We start from the raw sequence: 16,604 nt of genomic DNA, 5'->3' as shown, positions 1-16,604 counted from the left end.
GGTGACAGAGGGTTGCACTCCATCTGTCTTTTTCTCCCCCTGGCTCCTGCTTCTAGCCTCTAAAGTTTAGCCCAAGTAGGGCAAAAAGCAAGTTAGAGCTATGGGAGCCTTATTAGCCCACTCTGGTACATGCCTGTATAAAGGACAGATCATTTTGTACTTATGAAATCCAGCTTCTTTCTGCTGCACCTTTGGGCCAGGATGAATCCTGCCTTGTCCTCAAGGGAGAGCATGAAAATCACAGCCTAGTTAGGCTGACTAGGCTCATCACCTTCAGGAGACCAGGAGGCTAGGTAGGATTTCCTCTGCTCCTTCAGTACTCTTTAGCTCTCAAGGTTTTTCAGATTTTCCACTGCAAGGTAGGATGCTTCAGAGACCAGTCACTGGGAAGAATGTGAGCAATATTTCATGGGGCTAGTAAAAGTAAATATCTGTGTCCTCCAGTCAAGCTTAAATTCCTGCTGCAAAATGTGGTCTAGTAAGAGCATTTCTAAAGCAGGTTATCAAGCCTTTTTCTCTCTTTTTTTGAAGCACAGACATAACTGCATTTTTTGCTTGATTCAGATCACTGAACTGTCTGAAATGCTTCAGTGTAAAGATTTTCCAAAAAGCATTTGACTTGTGGTATGCACTTGGCACAGAAAATTTCAACTGGAGCTAGACAAGTGGAATTTGGCAAAGTTACAGGCAAGTGATAGCAGGGTGTTTATCATAACAAGCATTGAGAAACCTTTCTACCAGCCCCTCCTGCAATTTCACCACAAGTGCACAGGCACAGGATGTGTAAAATCAGCGTGAGTGTATATGTATGTAAGTGTGTGGATGAATGGAAAGTGTCAACCTGCATGAGTTTGTGTACTGCAGAACTACTTGGGTGAGAAAGTATCAGAGCCTGTCCTTAGGCAGGGATTAAGAAGGTAATTAGGCATGCTTAGACACTGGCGGTGCCTCCCTCTATCAGACCTCTACAAATTTATCTGTCTCTATGCAGCACTGTGCTCATGAAAGCAGTGAATTTCTGCTTTCCCTCAGATTTCAGTGGTGGACAAACACTAGTCACTCCCTGTGGCAAGTCCTTCAGCTTGGCTGACCTGCATTTGCTGTCCCTCAGAGCAAAGAGCAGGCTCATCTGTTCTTGCAGACTTGCCTCTTGAGCATGGAGATATGTTCAGGTTTTATTGGAGATGGAGATGTCAGTAGGAAAAAAAACAACCCAGCAATAGGGATACGTAGCACTCACACAGGGCTTCTTTTGGAAGTTCGATTAATCCTCACAGTAACTATGTGATATAGGGATATATTGCTAGGACGAAAGTGCACTGTATTTTTTCCAGGATGGAGCATACAGGTGTGATGGGAAAATATAAAATATAAACCTAACAATTATTTCTTCTTGCAGACAAATGGAGAGGGTTAGTTACATGCACTTCAGGAATAAACCTTGTCAGAATAGGGTTTGGATGACTTTTGTTTTCAGTCCTGCACCCTCCTGTGAAAAACATAGGTTGTTTTCCTTTTCCTTGCATTCTTGCATTCTATGTAGGTGTGTAGTGGACAGAATTTGTCAAAATTCAACAAAATTCTCACCTGGCCCTGCACATTGAACCATGAATAAAAGAGGAGTTCTGATAAATGTCACATCCCACACAATCTGCCCTTCAGTGCTTCAAATCTAAATGATCAAGGCTGAAACGTCTTGTGCAGAGAAAAAGGAAGAAGAAAAGAAAACCTGCTCCACCTTGCAAACAGATACTAAGGTTTAATTCTGGACAAAGTGGGAGACAGAAAGGAGAAATAATTGAACTACAATCCCTGCAAGTGCATTTAGGTGCAGTATGCCCTACCTAGTGTGGCTGAATGGAAAGATGTAGCTCTAAATAACATGCGATTAATCAGGGTACCTCCTTCCCACTGCTGGAGAGAGTGGCTGAAACCCTGTGCTCATCACTGGCAAGATTCCCCTGTCTTCAGGGAGGATACAGTTTCACCTGTCGTGAATTGACTGGTCTACTTAGCCATGCTGGGTGCACTTTTGAACCAGTCACACCACAGTAGTTTTAACACGATAGCTGTAAAAACTGGCAGGGAACATATCCATCCCTTCGCCGTGTGGCTGTGTGCTGCCTGCAGCAGCTGCTGGCTGGTCTGAGCGCAGCCGTGGGTGTCTGACCGACACACTGAGTGCCAAATGCCAAATCTGTAGGTGGAACTGAATCGTGCTCTGAGTCCCCTGCAGCTCTTTTTTTGTGCATGAGTCACTTTGTTCCTCACACTGTGGTCATAGAATCGTACCATGGAATCACAGAATGGTTTGGGTTGGAAGGAATCTTAAAGCCCATCCAGCCCCACCCCCAATCCCTGCCATGAGCAGGGCTGCCCCCCATCTGCTCAGGCTGCCCAGGGCCCCATCCAACCTGGCCTTGAGTGCATCCAGGGATGGGGCACCACAGCTTCTCTGGGCAGCCTGTTGATGTCATGGGAAGACTCTAATTCAAAGTGTCAGACATGAGGGGTTTTTGCAAGAAGGAAATCCTGCCAACAAGAAGAGGTCGAGTGGTTGTTCAACAGCCTGAAATCAGTCTCCTCTGAAGGTGTGCATTTATTACCCTCTCTGTGTTTCTCAAAGGCGAGCTTGAAAAATTCCACCACGGATTTCTTCTTGCTCCTTCGCTGTTGTTTTCTTGGATTATACACAGAACTGATAACATGCAAAGAGTTGTCTATAGTGACTAGTACTCAGGCCAGGTTGGTTGATGGAATGTTTTTCATTCTTTGACTCTGCAGAGAAGATGTTGTAGTTTATACAAGGATAAAAAGGACATGATATCTGCTGAAAAGTGCTTGCAGTCAAATTTGAGACTTCATAGTGAAGGATGGCAAGACAACATGGTGAATAGTTGTAAGCTGAGCAGGCATTTTATTGGCAAAACAGACTGCATGCTCATCAGAGCTTACCTTCTTTAAGCTGAGCTGGAAAAGTTGTGTGATTTTTATTTTTTAAATTGAGTTAGGCCCATGGGATTGATCCCACTGAAAACACTGTGTTTGTGAAATGGACAAGCAGATAGCTGCATGCAAATCAAAGAAAATGTTTAATTAAAGATCCAAGCTTATGCTCTATTGCTGTACTTCTTGTAAGCCAGCACCATGACAGAGAACACCTCACCTGTTTGCTTTTGCTTTTCTTGTGCCATGGCTGTACCTCCAGCAACTGAACAGAAGAACCTCGCAGTCAGGTTGACAATCACCTTGCAGACTTTGTTGGCTAAGCTGGCTACTGAAAGAGAAACCTTCCTCTCTTGGTATTGTCTTGTCAGAAAGTGATAACATAACTCTATTATAGAATAGTCCTCATCTTCATGTCAAAATTGCTTATTATTTGCTTATTATTTTACTCTCAGCAGTGTGACTTCTTGCATAAGAATCAAAGTGTGCTCGTCTCTTGTCTTGTGCCTAACCAAAGCCAGATAATAAAATATATTACTCCTTATACTCCTTGGTGAAGAGCTGTGAGGCCAAAATATATATATATATATATGTATATACATATATTTATAAGAAATATATACTGGTTTAAATTGGAGGTACTAATGAATAGGAAAAAGCAACTAGAGTGTTCTGGCTTCGATGTAAGACATACTAAATAGAAAAAATGAATCATGAATGATCAGATTTTTATTTTTGTAAAATTTTCTTAATTGCACAGCTTCTTCAATTAAAAAAAATAATGTTTAAGAGCGTAGCCTATTTGATCTGAGAATATGCTGCTCCTCTGACACATTTCAATCTGTCCACTGAGACAACTTTTTTCTCAGATGTGTAATATCTTTTATGCTATTTTATTGGAAATATCCTTAAAACTTTTCCTCTGTCCATTTTACATTATTACATGAGGTAGATAGTATTCCCAGTGTCAAGTATTAGAGCAAGGAATTGAAAATAATGTATAAAAAGTGACATTAATAAGTAGCACATGTTGTTAAGGGTTTTGGTTTTGTTTGGCACCAGGAGCACAGCATGGTATTATGGAGGCAGTTTAGAAATTTATGTTGACTTAACATCTTGACCTCAAATCCTACCTTACTAGACACAGAGTCATCAGGATTGCTGGGTACTGTGCTCAAGGAGTGCTTCTTTGGACATGTAAGATTTTGAATATTTGTTACTAGTACCCAAGATCTGATTTCTGGATGTGCCACAAAAGTCAAATCAAAACACAAAACAGTGATGTTTGACCTTGGTGAAGATACAATAAAATAAGGGATCACAGGCACTATAGAAAAAAAATATGGAAAAAATATGGACTCCACAGTGCTGAAAAATCACTGATGGTAGCTCAGAAATGTATGCTTTACTTCGCCTTGTAAAAGACTTTTATTATCCTAATGGAATATATCACTATAGTGAGTTAATATTTGTTTGCCATCATGTATAGTCAAAAAGAAAAAGAGGCAAACTGAGAATTGGTGAGTTTCATATCTTGTCACTGTTTAAGGAAATCAAAGTAAACTGTAATAAGCATGTCAACAAAATCAGAAAGGGGAGCTGAGTCTGACCAAATGAAGGTACAGCAGGAGTCATCATCTGATTTCTGATTTGTTTTCTGGCTGCTTCCCAGCTTTCTCCACCAAGAAAAGCAGATTTCCTTCTAAAGCATATTATCAACTAAGAAAAGAAATCCCTTCATATTTGTAGTCCCAATTGTAAATGTGACTTGCTTTCTTTATTAGCTGATGTGCACTACACTTAACAAAATGAATTTATGTTATGTCTTAAGATGTTCTTGTTTACAAGTGCCCTGTTCCCTGAAGAAGGGCAATTTTAATGTCATAAGAAACTTCATGCTTTGTTTCCAATACTGATAGCCCTAATATAAACAGCCCTCCCTAAAGAGGAGATGAAAAAAGGAGGAATGCAAAAAGCTCTGCATGAAAGCCGGGTTAGGACCAGGCTGAGCTGCCCTTTCTCCCCGGTGGTGATGGGCACAGTGCTGCGCTCTCCTCCTGCCTCCTGCCATTTTCTCCTTTTAGGGTAGCAAATCCCAATCTGCAAAGTTCGCAGTGGCACAGGAGCCACAGCCAGTTCCAGGAATCCGCTGCGGCTCCCCGGGTCAGCTCAATGTTGCTTTCATCAGAAGTGTCACTGCGATGGAGAGAAGTTGTTAGAAAGAGTTTCAGGAGGTACTGACATAATCAGGTCAGTTGGAGGTGCATAAACAAGAGGGGGGGTAAAAAACCCATGGAGAAATGCATGTCTCTCCACCATATCCCTGGGAGACTCGAAGCGAAAAGGCTTTGCTTTCACCTGCTGGCATGGCATTTTTACTCCCTGCTTTTGTCTTTTTGACTGTAAGACGTTTTCTACTCTGCTGCCTGACAGACCCAAGGACATTTTCATCTGTCTCATGGTTCTTAGGAAAATTTTCCCTTTCTTTTTCTTATTATTATCAAGCCAGGCAGATACTTTTTTAGCAGGCTGCTTTGTGGTGATGTGCTCCCTGCTGCCGTGATGTCTGTCACGAGAGGGAGGGGACTGGGCCTCTCCTGAGGCTTTGGGGCCACTGGGGAGGGGAGAAAAGGGAACTTAAAGGAATGCCATGTTTTGCAAGGACATCTAGGGAGCCTGTGCCTCTCTGACAATGAAAACGTTACCAGGCTTTTGTATTTTCTCATCTTGTGAGCCTGTTGAAATTACCTTCTGACAAACAGGATCTGAAGAGAGCTGGGAAAATATCGTGTTATGCAGTTTGCATCTGGAGATGGCACATATGGAATGAAAAGTTTAGCAGCAGGCTGCTCTTACGAATGAGGCTGAAAAACAACTTTTTCGACTTGTCTGGTTTAAAAAATTAATGAAATTTACTGGAGAATCCACTTGCTTATGTGATATCGGCAATATTTGAAGTAGGGCCTACAGTCCTGGCTGGGAGATAAAGCACCATGCATTTGTTAGGCATTTAGAGTACATACATGCTAACTAACATACATGCCAATATTTCATAGAATCAAAGAATATTCCAAGTTGGAAGGGACCTGTAGGGATCATGAAGTCCAACTCCTGGCTTCACATAGCACCACTGAAAAATCAGATCCTCTGTCTGAGAGCGTTGTCCAGACACTCCTTGAACTCTGTCAGTCTCGGGGCCACGACCACTGCCCTGGGAAGCCTGTTCCAGGGCCCAGGCCACCCTCTGGTGAAAAACCTTTTCCTGACACCCACCCCTGACCCTCCCCTGGCACAGCTTGATGCCATTCCCTTGTGTCCTGTCACTGTCACCAGAGAGCAGAGCTCAGCGCTGCTCCTCCGCTCCCCTCGTGAGGAACCCATAGGCTTTAAAGAAATCCCTAGCTATGTTATTTAAAGTTATTTTAAGCTATTTTAAGTTATTTTATGTTATTTAAGTTATTTTAACTGATTTAATGGGGAAGAAAGATGGCAGATTTTCCCTTTTATGCTGTCACTGCTTCTGAACAATTTGTTTTCCTTCGGAGGGAGAAGGCTTGGAGAAGATGACGGGGTATCTCCATCAGCCAGGTCTCTATCAAGCATCCAAATTAACCAAAAAAGGAGGAGACTGTGCTTGAGAGAAAGGTGGGAAACGCCTTTTGTTCGTCACAGGCTGCATCTTTATGATCCACAAAGCACTGAGCTGTGAGAACTCACAAATTAAAGGGGCTGGTTTAAGGAGTTAAGTTCTCCTCGCAGAATGCTGAAGTGCTCTAAGGATAAGATATAGTTATCAGGCTCGCCACTGTGATCTTTTCTATCCACCAGTGCCGAGCTGATCACTGTCTGTGACATTAATGGGCAAATATCTGCAGGAGTTTTGGATAAGGCTGATGCTTTTGTAAGTACAACCTCCCACTTCTGTCAAGAGAATGGCAGTGTATTACTCTCTGTATTTGGATTATTACTGTGCCTTCTACCTACTTACACCTCACTTGCAATTTAGTATAAGTAGAGTCATCATCTTCATTTTATGCCCCAAGCCTTTGTCCGGTACAGCTGTGTGGTGTTAACAGCTGCTGGTTTTCATCACAGAAGTGGCTGCATTTTAGGAATAGACAATGAGATTTCTGCTCTCCAGCTCATTCAACTGGCTTGTGAAGCACTTTGTAGATCCAGGTGTGTAAATAGTACTTAATAATACTGATCTTCTTTTGGTAAAAAGTGATGATGATCCACATTTTGATGTACAATTTACTATTGGTTTATTACACAACTTCGGGTTTATATTTCTGAACCACACTGAGCAAAAACCCAGGCCTAAAAATTAGATTATTATTCTGCATTTCAGAGATTAAAATACAAATACTCTATCACTTGTATTTACATTCTTGCTGCAAATCAGGTCACCCTGACCTCTGAGCTCTGTTTTCCACAGAATGGGCCAAATCCATTCCCAGTGTGACTCCCTTGACTCCAGCACAGTTGCACAAGAGATGACTTTAGCTTATTAAGTCTGTAGTAACTCTGTTTTGATTAGGGATAAAAAATAGTGTTTGGGAGGAGTCTTTATCTTGCTGGCATAATATATGCTTTATTTTTTATTTATTTTTTTAATGGACGTTAACAGGAGCTGGCATAAACATTGTTTATATTAGAAATACAGAGAAAGAGAGAAAGAAGGAAGTAAAAGATGAAAAGGAAAAAGGCATACATTTCATCTACTTTCCATACACTGTGCAGAACTAAGACTCTAAAGGATAACAGTTTAGGAGGAAAAGCCTAAACCAGAAGAAAAAATAAATAACGCATCTTAGCAATGTCATTCTTTGGTGAAAGCACAGATTTAGTTCTGCTGCAAACATAAGAGAGGATTGGGTCTCTTTGGCTTAGTGCTCTCTCTCTGAGCCGGAAGCACAGGGTAGCCATTAGCATGGAGGAGGATATGCTCACCCCAGCACCCCATAGAGAGAGTCCAAAGTATGAGCACCAAGAGCCTGCTAGGGGCAGGGAGAGGAAGCAAAGGGAAACAAACCTTGTGTGCTCTGTGCAAGTGGGTCACAAGCAGGGAGCTGCCTGCCCTGTGTGGGAGGTGAAGGGGAAGCTGTGGGGAGAGGACTGGGGCTGGCTGGGAAGACAAATGAAAGGAATTAGATTATTTATGGAGTGTGGGATTGAAAGAAAGGTCGGGTGAGGTGCCTGGGAAGAGGCTGTGAGACTTGGTGCAGAGAAGAGATGGCTGGAATCGCCCACGCCATGTAGCACGAAAGCTTGCAATGAACAACTGATTTAATTCCCCTATCCCTACACGACAAAAACTGGCTGAGACAGAGCTGTCTTTCTGTTATCTTGTCTCCAATTACTTTGCCATAGCCAGGGCACTTCAGTGCCCCAGTCTGGGTCTGGTGGCAAATAAATAAATCTGATGGACTAGCCCTGTGAGCATTAATTCTCTGGGAGTAGCAGCAGAGTGGCATTGCCCTTTGTACATGCAAGGGCCAGGAAAAATATACTGTAGCAGTTTTCTTCCTGATGTTTAGCCTCAGCTCCTCCCTGCAGGTCATTAAGCCCCAGGAAATACCCTGTTACTCTGTCATTATTGCTTAATTATTTTCAGCTCTGTAATCTAATTTGCAGTTTGACTCTGTGTTGATTCTAGCTGGCGTATCATAACCTTTACAGTACAGGAAGTGCAAGGCAGAGCTGGCTGTACTGGTGTTTAAATCTTTTGGTGAAAAGGGCCTTTTTCTAAGCCTACAGCTTCAGGAAATAACTCATTTTCCAGAGAGTCTGAAACCTTTAACATTATTGAGATTTCACTTTCTCCTACTTTCTTTTTATGATATTTTATAGAGTTTACAGTGCAAAACTGAGTAATAAAGATTATTTTATTGAACATGTGCCACTACTCCTTAGCTTTAAAGGAGGATGCTAGAAAAATATGTCACACAGAGGTGCCGTTAACATATTCCTTTTATTTTAATTAAATATAACAGATACTTCAGGTGTTCTGAAAACAAGGACATTGTAAACTGATAGCTATGCAGGGAAGCTCTCTGAATATAGAAATTACAAATGAGATAATTCAAGTAATTTAAAGGCTGATGTTTTATTAAATAGATGCAGTCTAAAGCAGATAGTTTTATTTCAACCAGAAATAACTGAGTTCATGTAATATCTCCCACCTCCTTGATTTCTTTAGAAATCTCCAAGACCTAACAGGAAATTGGAGCTGCAGGGAGCCATCAGCTTTGAGATTCATCTCATCAAGCCTCCCATTCTTACGTCTGGAATTGTTTTGATAAGAAAATGACAAAATGCAGCTATAATATGTACAGTCTGATATATGGGGTGCTTTTGAGCTCGAAAGTTCTCATAGATGCCTACAGGTCATGCGAGCCTTCGGGAAAGCATTTAATCTGAAATGAAGCAAAAGGTGGAAGAATGGGAAGGAGTCTCTGAAGTCTCTAGGAAAAGCCATCAAAAATGGCACAGAAGGAAATCATCTAGACTAGCAGATGAGAACAGGGGAAGCTTATGTAAATTAGTGATCAGGAGTCCAGGAACTATGTTTTGGGTAAATATGTTAATGAAGTATTGCAAACAAGCTTGTATTCTGTTTTTCCTGTAGTCTTTTTGTTTCCAGCCCTTGTATGCATACTTCTGAACCTTGGCTTTAATCCAGGCTAAATGAGCCTTACCATTTTTTTGATGCAGGTCTGTTATGTGTTAAGATGCACTGGAGTGAAAGAAGGGGCCTGATCCTGCATCCTGAGGAGCTCAGGGTATTGGAGGTGCAGGGGAAGGATGGGAACATCTGTACTCTCTGAAGTGAGGGACCACAGGTCCACAAAGATGCTTTGAATTTATGCTAGATGGTTTCTTTTGAGAAATTGCCCATAGCTGATGGAGAAAATACTCTTTGTCTGCAGTATACAAGGGAATGTAGGCAATTTATCAGGGTGAGACTCCCTGTGTAGTTCCTACACTCTGTACGAAAACCAGGGTCCAGCCTTGCTGTCAGAGTCTGGCAAAGAGACTTCCATGAAATGAAGGTGGTATGCTCTTGTCTGTTGGACTCAGCTGTGTGGGGTGACTGTAAAATACTGCACGCTGTTCAAATTTCCTTATATTAGGAATGTGGATTGTGAAAATGTACAGAAGAGTTATGAGAACGTACAGATGAGTTATTTCTGCTCCTCACTTCTCTGTCATATAGCTGAGCCTGCAAGCTCCAGCATCTCAGCTGCCAGGAGAACTGTTGTTATCACCACAGCAGGGCATTTCAGAAGCTGGTGTTAATACCCTGAAGTGACTGGTGCTCACTAAAAATTGCAGTGAAAAAATACAATACTCTTGAATTACCTCTGATTTGTTCAAATACGTGTGTAGAGGGGAAGGAAATTCGGGATTGGGATTGACATTTAGCCTCCCATATTCATATACAGAAAAATTATTTTTGTGGTGTCCAGATCACCCCCTCTCCAATCCACAGCCCTGTGTCACCAATGCAAGTGAGCTTCCAGCAATATGAAATAGTCACAGCATTATAGTTGCACAGCTTTTCTTCTCAAAAAGCCTTGTGGCAGCCAGGCCTGCCCTTTGAATTGAACAAGTTATTCTGGTAACAGAGCTAAATGAATTAATACAGTGTAAATGGGGCTGGAATATTCCAGGGTGTATAAATAAAAGTACATTGCTATTTAGAAAAGTTGCATTATTCCAAGCGCTCTCTTCATAGGGAAAAACATTCTTCCAACAAACATCTTGAATATTGAACTTAGCTTGGCTGACTCCAAAAATTATACTAAGTTTTATGGTCTCAGCCTGCATGCATTTTTAGACTTAGAATTTCTGACTGATGTCAGTAGAAGACCTTTGATCCATTAGTAATGCAGGATCAGATCCTCTCATAGGTAAAAGACATAACAAAGGCTAAGGAAATGGCAACTTCTCCTTTCTTCATCATGCCACATGGTGACTTTTTTCTGTGATCAGATACAAGTGCAATGATTGAGAAAGAAAGGTCTTAACACTTATAAGAAAGGCTGAAAATAGAAGATACTCTAATGACAGCTAGAAGAAGGGAATAATGCTGATATAATTGGAGTAGACAAAGGATGTTCACTTTGTGACACATTTTGAGAAGCATCCAGGAGCATTTGTTATGCCAAAGCAGGTTCATGGTTCAGTGAAAATGCCATCTTCTGTTGGAGAAGTAAGCAGAAGAGGCAGCGCTCCCTGAGCAGACGGGGAACAAAAATAGTTCAGGGTTCCAAGTAGATAATTGTGTACAAGTATAGACATATTATTGTGATAATAATGATATGCTAAGTGTGCATACTACTTTCCTTTAGTGGCTGATCCACTGAGGTATCATTAAATACTATTGCTATTTTTCAATATAGGGATCTTTTAAAATCAATTGAAGACAGCAATGTTAGGAGGACCTAACTCCTCCTTGTGTAGTTGGTACTTAGGAACTAGAGTATACTTGTGTGTTTATTTCTGTATTTAAAATATATGATAAGAAAGCATGATGAAATCTGTTTCTTCCACAAGCAATGTTTGATGACATGGGAATAATTCAGATTTATTTACTCATATGCTGACAGATCTGCCATAGCAATCTCATTGTAACTCAGTGCTATAGCAATTGGAATCTTTGGCTTAAAGAAAAGGAGTTTAAGGAGTTTAGTGAATTTGTTAAGAACTATTTTTTAGGAAACTTCTAACTTCCTCACTTAAACAATAACAACTGCTAAGAAGTGTTGAGGTATAGGAAGCAAATTACAACACAGACCAACAGCAGAAGCCAGAAGTTTAGGATTAAACCATTTTGTCTGACCTGAGGAAGAAATTTCATATATCTTATCTCACGGTGCTCAAAAGTGTGTATGTGTGGAGATATCTATATCTCTCTGTACATACATACATATATTTATAGTAGTATATGTACCATCTAAGTAGTCTAATATCCATGTATATTTACATACATGTATATTTGTTCAAAGATGAATTATGCTCCTTAAATTGATTAAATTGAAACCTTTGGTGAAAAAAAATGTGTTAGTCCTTGCTGTTATAAGGAACTGAACCTGCTTGGGGTGTACGGTTTGAGAAATGGAAAGGGTGGGTCATCTAGAGAGGGAAAATCTGCTGAGATATCCTCAGAGAAATAGAAATATCTCGCCATGTGCCACCAGGGCTTCACTGAGTTTGCATCACTGAAAAAATTACTGAATAGTTCAAGACTAAAAGCAGGACCTGCCTGCCTGCAAGGATAGTGTGGGCAGAAGTGAGAGCGCTCTGTGAACACTTCTTGTGTTCTACTTGGCATGTGAGATTCTTACCTAAAAGTTTAGTTATTCTTTTATATATATATATATGCATATTTTAGTAATACCTTGATTTCTGAGCATTTTTAGCTTTCAGGAGAGCTGATTAGATCCTATATCTTAATTAAGGTAAGTACTTTCATGCTATTATCTAGCTTAGACAATATAGTGTTCTTTGATACAAGCCCAATAGTTTTCATTAAATGAAGAAAAGCTCCCAGACATGCAGCCAATGTTTTCTCAAATGCCCCAGAAAGAGGAGAACCTACTATATCCACGCACAGACTCCCATCTGATTTGAATTTTAACTATATGTTCCTTATTCCTAATAGGAATTACTTAGGCTTCAGACTCCCGCCTTTGTTTTTGTTTTTTTTAATTATAATTTTCTTTGCTAAATCAATGAGCTCCTTCCTTACAGGTAAATTCTTCAGAGTAAAGGGTCTTTAACTGAAATCAAATCAGCTCCTGAGCTTTAAGATAAGAAGAAAAGATAACTTGAAGTCCCTCATTCTAAGACATCTTCTCTTTCCTTCAAATAATGTTTGGATTCTGACTTTAAAGCATTAGACCTGAATGTAGCATCCAGGAATATATCTCATTGGTCTTATTCACCAAGGTAAGTTCATTGGCCATACTCCTACTGAATGACCTCTCTTGGGTGCATACAAAAATTATGTTAGTATTTCCAAGGAGATCGGACTGAATTGCTCTTCTCTATTATCTACTGTCACCCTTAACAGAGACACAACCACGGTATGTCATCTCTAAGGGCTGTCTGGGATTTTTATTTCTTGTTCCTCTCTCTCAAGAAATGAATGAATTGCTGTAAAAAAAAGTAGTTTAAGGATTATTTTAACTACATGTATAGATTTATCATAAAAAATAATATTGTGGTAGGTCACCTGTTGTCGAGACCTTTGGTATGTTACTGTTGTCAGACAGAAACATGCTTTGGCACAAAAGGATTCAAAATATAATTTGAATTATTGTGGCACAGGTGAGGTAACCAGCTGTGGAGCGAACGCATTGTGTGGCGAAGCATGGAATGGCCTCGGCTGGCTGCGGGGGGCCCTGTCAGGCAGCAGATCCAGGCGCCATTGTCCTCCGCATGGCGGCAGCGTTGTGACGTCACAGAGGCACATCAGAAGGGCGCAGTGCGGCAGTTTGCATGGGCAGCTCACTCAGATCAGGTAAGCAGGGCTGGTGAGGAGGGTGGAGTATCTCTGTCCACTCGGGAGGCCGGCTCAGCTATCGGCTGCCTCCCAGACAGCAAATGCAGCCATGGTCTCCACTAGGCAGAAAGCTCTGGCAAGGAAGATGAGTGCCTGCCTGAACACATGGCAGTTAAGGTGTCTGGCTGCAGTGAGTGCCTGAGCCTGTTGCTGCTGGTGAAGAGTGGCAGGGATTCCACCTGTGTGAGGAATGAGCATGTGGATGATCTGCTCAGTGTGGCAGTGAAGCTCGAGGAGGAGGTGGAGAGATTAAGGGGTATCAGAGAGTGTGAGCAGCAGATAGATTTGTGGAGTAACTCTCCAATGAACTTGCAAGAAGGACACCAGCGTGATACCCCCCAAATGGTGGTGGAACCCCTCCCCTGGCAGCGTCGAGCAGAGGGAGGCGGTTTGAAGAGGAGGAGTGGAAAAAGATCCCAGCTTGGCATCACAGGCAGCCTCCATCCTGACTCAAAGGGAAAAATGGATCCTAGTCCAGGAGGCAGGGATCATTGAGAGGGCTTTAAACTAGATGTGAAGGGGAAGGGGATAAAACCAGGCTCACTAGAGGTGAGCCTAGCAGAACGATGATGGATTTGGGAGTGAAGCAAGGGGTGCAGCTGAAGTGCATCTACACCAATGGATACAGCATGGGCAACAAACAGGAGGAGGTGGAAGCCATTGTGCGGCAGGCAAACTGTGACATAGTTGCCATTATGGAAACATGGTGGGATTGCTCCCACAACAATATTGCAGTAGATGGCTATAAGCTTTTCAGAAGGGACTAGCAAGGAAGAAGTGGTGGCGTCACAGCTTTCTGTGTTAGAGTGCTTTGATGTTGTAGAGCTTGAGGATGGGAATGATAAGAGAGTCTCTATGAGTAAGGATGCAGAGGAGGGACAACAAGGCAGACATCCTGGTGGGGGTCTGTTATAGACCCCTAACAAGGATGAAGAGACAGACAGATGAGGGTGCTGGGAGAGCTGGCAGAGGTGGAGCACCCAGTACAAAAAAGACAGGGAGCTGTTGGAGAGGGTCCAGAGGAGGGCCACGAAGATGATCAGGGGACTGGAGCACCTCACCTGTGAAGACAGGCTGAGGGAGCTGGGCTTGTTCAGCCTGGAGAAAAGAAGACTGCGGGGTGACCTCTTGGCAGCATTTCAGTACCTAAAGGGAGCTACAGAGGGGAGGGGAATCAACTCTTTGAAAGGGTTGATAACTGCAGGACGAGGGGAAACATTTTTAAGTTGAGGGAAGGGAGATTTAGGTTGGACGTCAGGGGGAAGTTCTTTACAGAGAGAGTGGTGAGGTACTGGAACAGGCTGCCCAGAGAGGTTGTGGATGCCCTGTCCCTGGAGGTGTTCAAGGCCAGATTGGATGGGGCCCTGGGCAGCCTGGTCTAGCATTAAATGAGGAGGTTGGTGGCCCTGCATGTGGCAGGGGGGTTGGAGATTCATGATCCTTGAGGTCCCTTCCAACCCTGGCCATTCTGTGATTCTGTGATTCCTGCTCAACTGGAGAGGTCCCAGAGGATTAAAGGCTTGCCAATGTGACTCCTATTTGCAGAGGATCCTATTGCAAAGAGGATCCTGGAAACTGCAGGCCTGTCAGCTTGACATCAATGGCAGGAAAGGTTATGGAGCAGATCATATATAGGGAGATCACGTGGCATGTGCAGGACAACTATGGGATCAGGACTAGCCAGCATGGATTCATGAAAGGCAGATGCCACTTGTCCAACCTGATCTCCTTCTATGATCAAGTGACCTGCCTGGTAGATGAGGCTGTTGACATAATCTACCTAGACTTCAGCAAAGCCTTCAACACTGTCTTCCACTGTCTGCTCCTGGAGAAGTTGGTAGCCCGTAGCTTGTACAGACACACTCTTTGTTGGGTAAAGAACTGGCTGGCTGGCCAGGTCCAGAGAGTGGTGGTCCATCCACCTGGTGGCCGGTCATAAGTGGTGTTCCCCAGAGGTTGATACTGGGGCCTGTCCTGTTCAGTATCTTTATTGATGACCTGGATGAGGGCATTAAGCGCACCCTCAGTAAGTTTGCAGATGACACCAACTTGAGAGGAAGTGTCAATCTGCCTGGGGGGTAGAAAGGTTCTCCAGAGGGATCTGGACAGGCTGGGTAGCCGGGCTGAAGCCAATGGGATGAAGTTCAACAAGACAAAGTGCTGGATATGATTCTATGATTCTAATCCTGCACTTGAGCCACAATAACCCCAGACTACAGGCTTAGGGCAGAGTGGCTGGAAGACTGTGTAAAGGAAACAGACCTGGGGGTATTGGTTGATGCTTGGCTGAACATGAACCAGCAGTGTGCTGACATGGTCAAGGAGGCCAATGGCATCCTGGTTTGTATCAGAAATAGTGCTGCCAGCAGGAGCAGGGAAGTGATCATCCCTCTGTATTCAGCCCTGGTGAGGCTGCAATTCAAGTACTGTGTTCAGTTTGGGGTCCCTCACTACAAGAAAGACACTGAGGCCCTGGAGCATGTCCGGAGAACTGCAACAAAGCTGAGAAGGGGGCTGGAGTGCAAGTTTTACGAGGAGTGGCTGAGAGAGCTGGGACTGTTCAGTCTGAAGGAGGCTCAAGTGATCTTATCACTCTCTATAACTACCCGAAGGGAGGTTATGATGAGGTGAGAGTCAGCCTCTTCTCTCAGGTAACTAGTGATAGGACTAGAGGGAATGTCCTCAGGTTGTGCCAGGGGAGGTTCAGGTTGGATGTTAGGAAATACTACTTCTCTAAAAGAGTGATCATGAACTGGAATGGGCTGCCCAGGGAGGTGGTGAAGTCACCATCCCTGAAGGTGTTCAAGAAACCTTTAGATGTTGTACTGAGAGACATGGTTTAGTGGGAAATATTGCTGATATGTGGACTGTTTGACTGGATGACGTTAGAGGTCTTTTCCAACCTTGGTGATTCTACGATTCTATGTTTTTCTAGATCTTAGAGAGACCTAGAAGAGTCTGCTAGCTGTATATTCAGCTGAGCTGATCCTTCTGTGAGTTACTGAAGAAGAACTTTTGTGATCCTCTGAATCAATTTACCCTTTGTGAGATAGGTATCATGTTTTGGATTGGAACTGTATCCTCA

General features: G+C 42.7%; 1 protein-coding gene across 4 annotated transcripts in view; it reads left to right on the top strand.

Annotated features, from left to right (window-relative positions):
* Positions 1-5,022: 5,022 nt before the first annotated feature.
* Positions 5,023-16,604, top strand: part of SAMSN1 (SAM domain, SH3 domain and nuclear localization signals 1) — a 153,538-nt gene continuing 141,956 nt past the window's right edge. For 2 of the 4 annotated variants that reach the window (XM_090121176.1, XM_031612669.2), the window contains exon 1: positions 13,254-13,477. The gene's annotated coding sequence lies outside the window, so the exon portion shown is untranslated. Of the gene's footprint in view, positions 5,197-13,253; positions 13,478-16,604 lie in introns of those variants that run through there. The other 2 variants (XM_090121171.1, XM_031612670.2) reach the window with 2 other exon arrangements.

Source organism: Phasianus colchicus, chromosome 1 (assembly GCF_987193195.1).
Source record: "Phasianus colchicus chromosome 1, bPhaCol1.hap1.1, whole genome shotgun sequence".
NCBI lineage: Eukaryota > Metazoa > Chordata > Aves > Galliformes > Phasianidae > Phasianus > Phasianus colchicus.
Note: the sequence above shows the minus strand (reverse complement) of the source record. Positions and strands in the feature narration are given on the sequence as shown.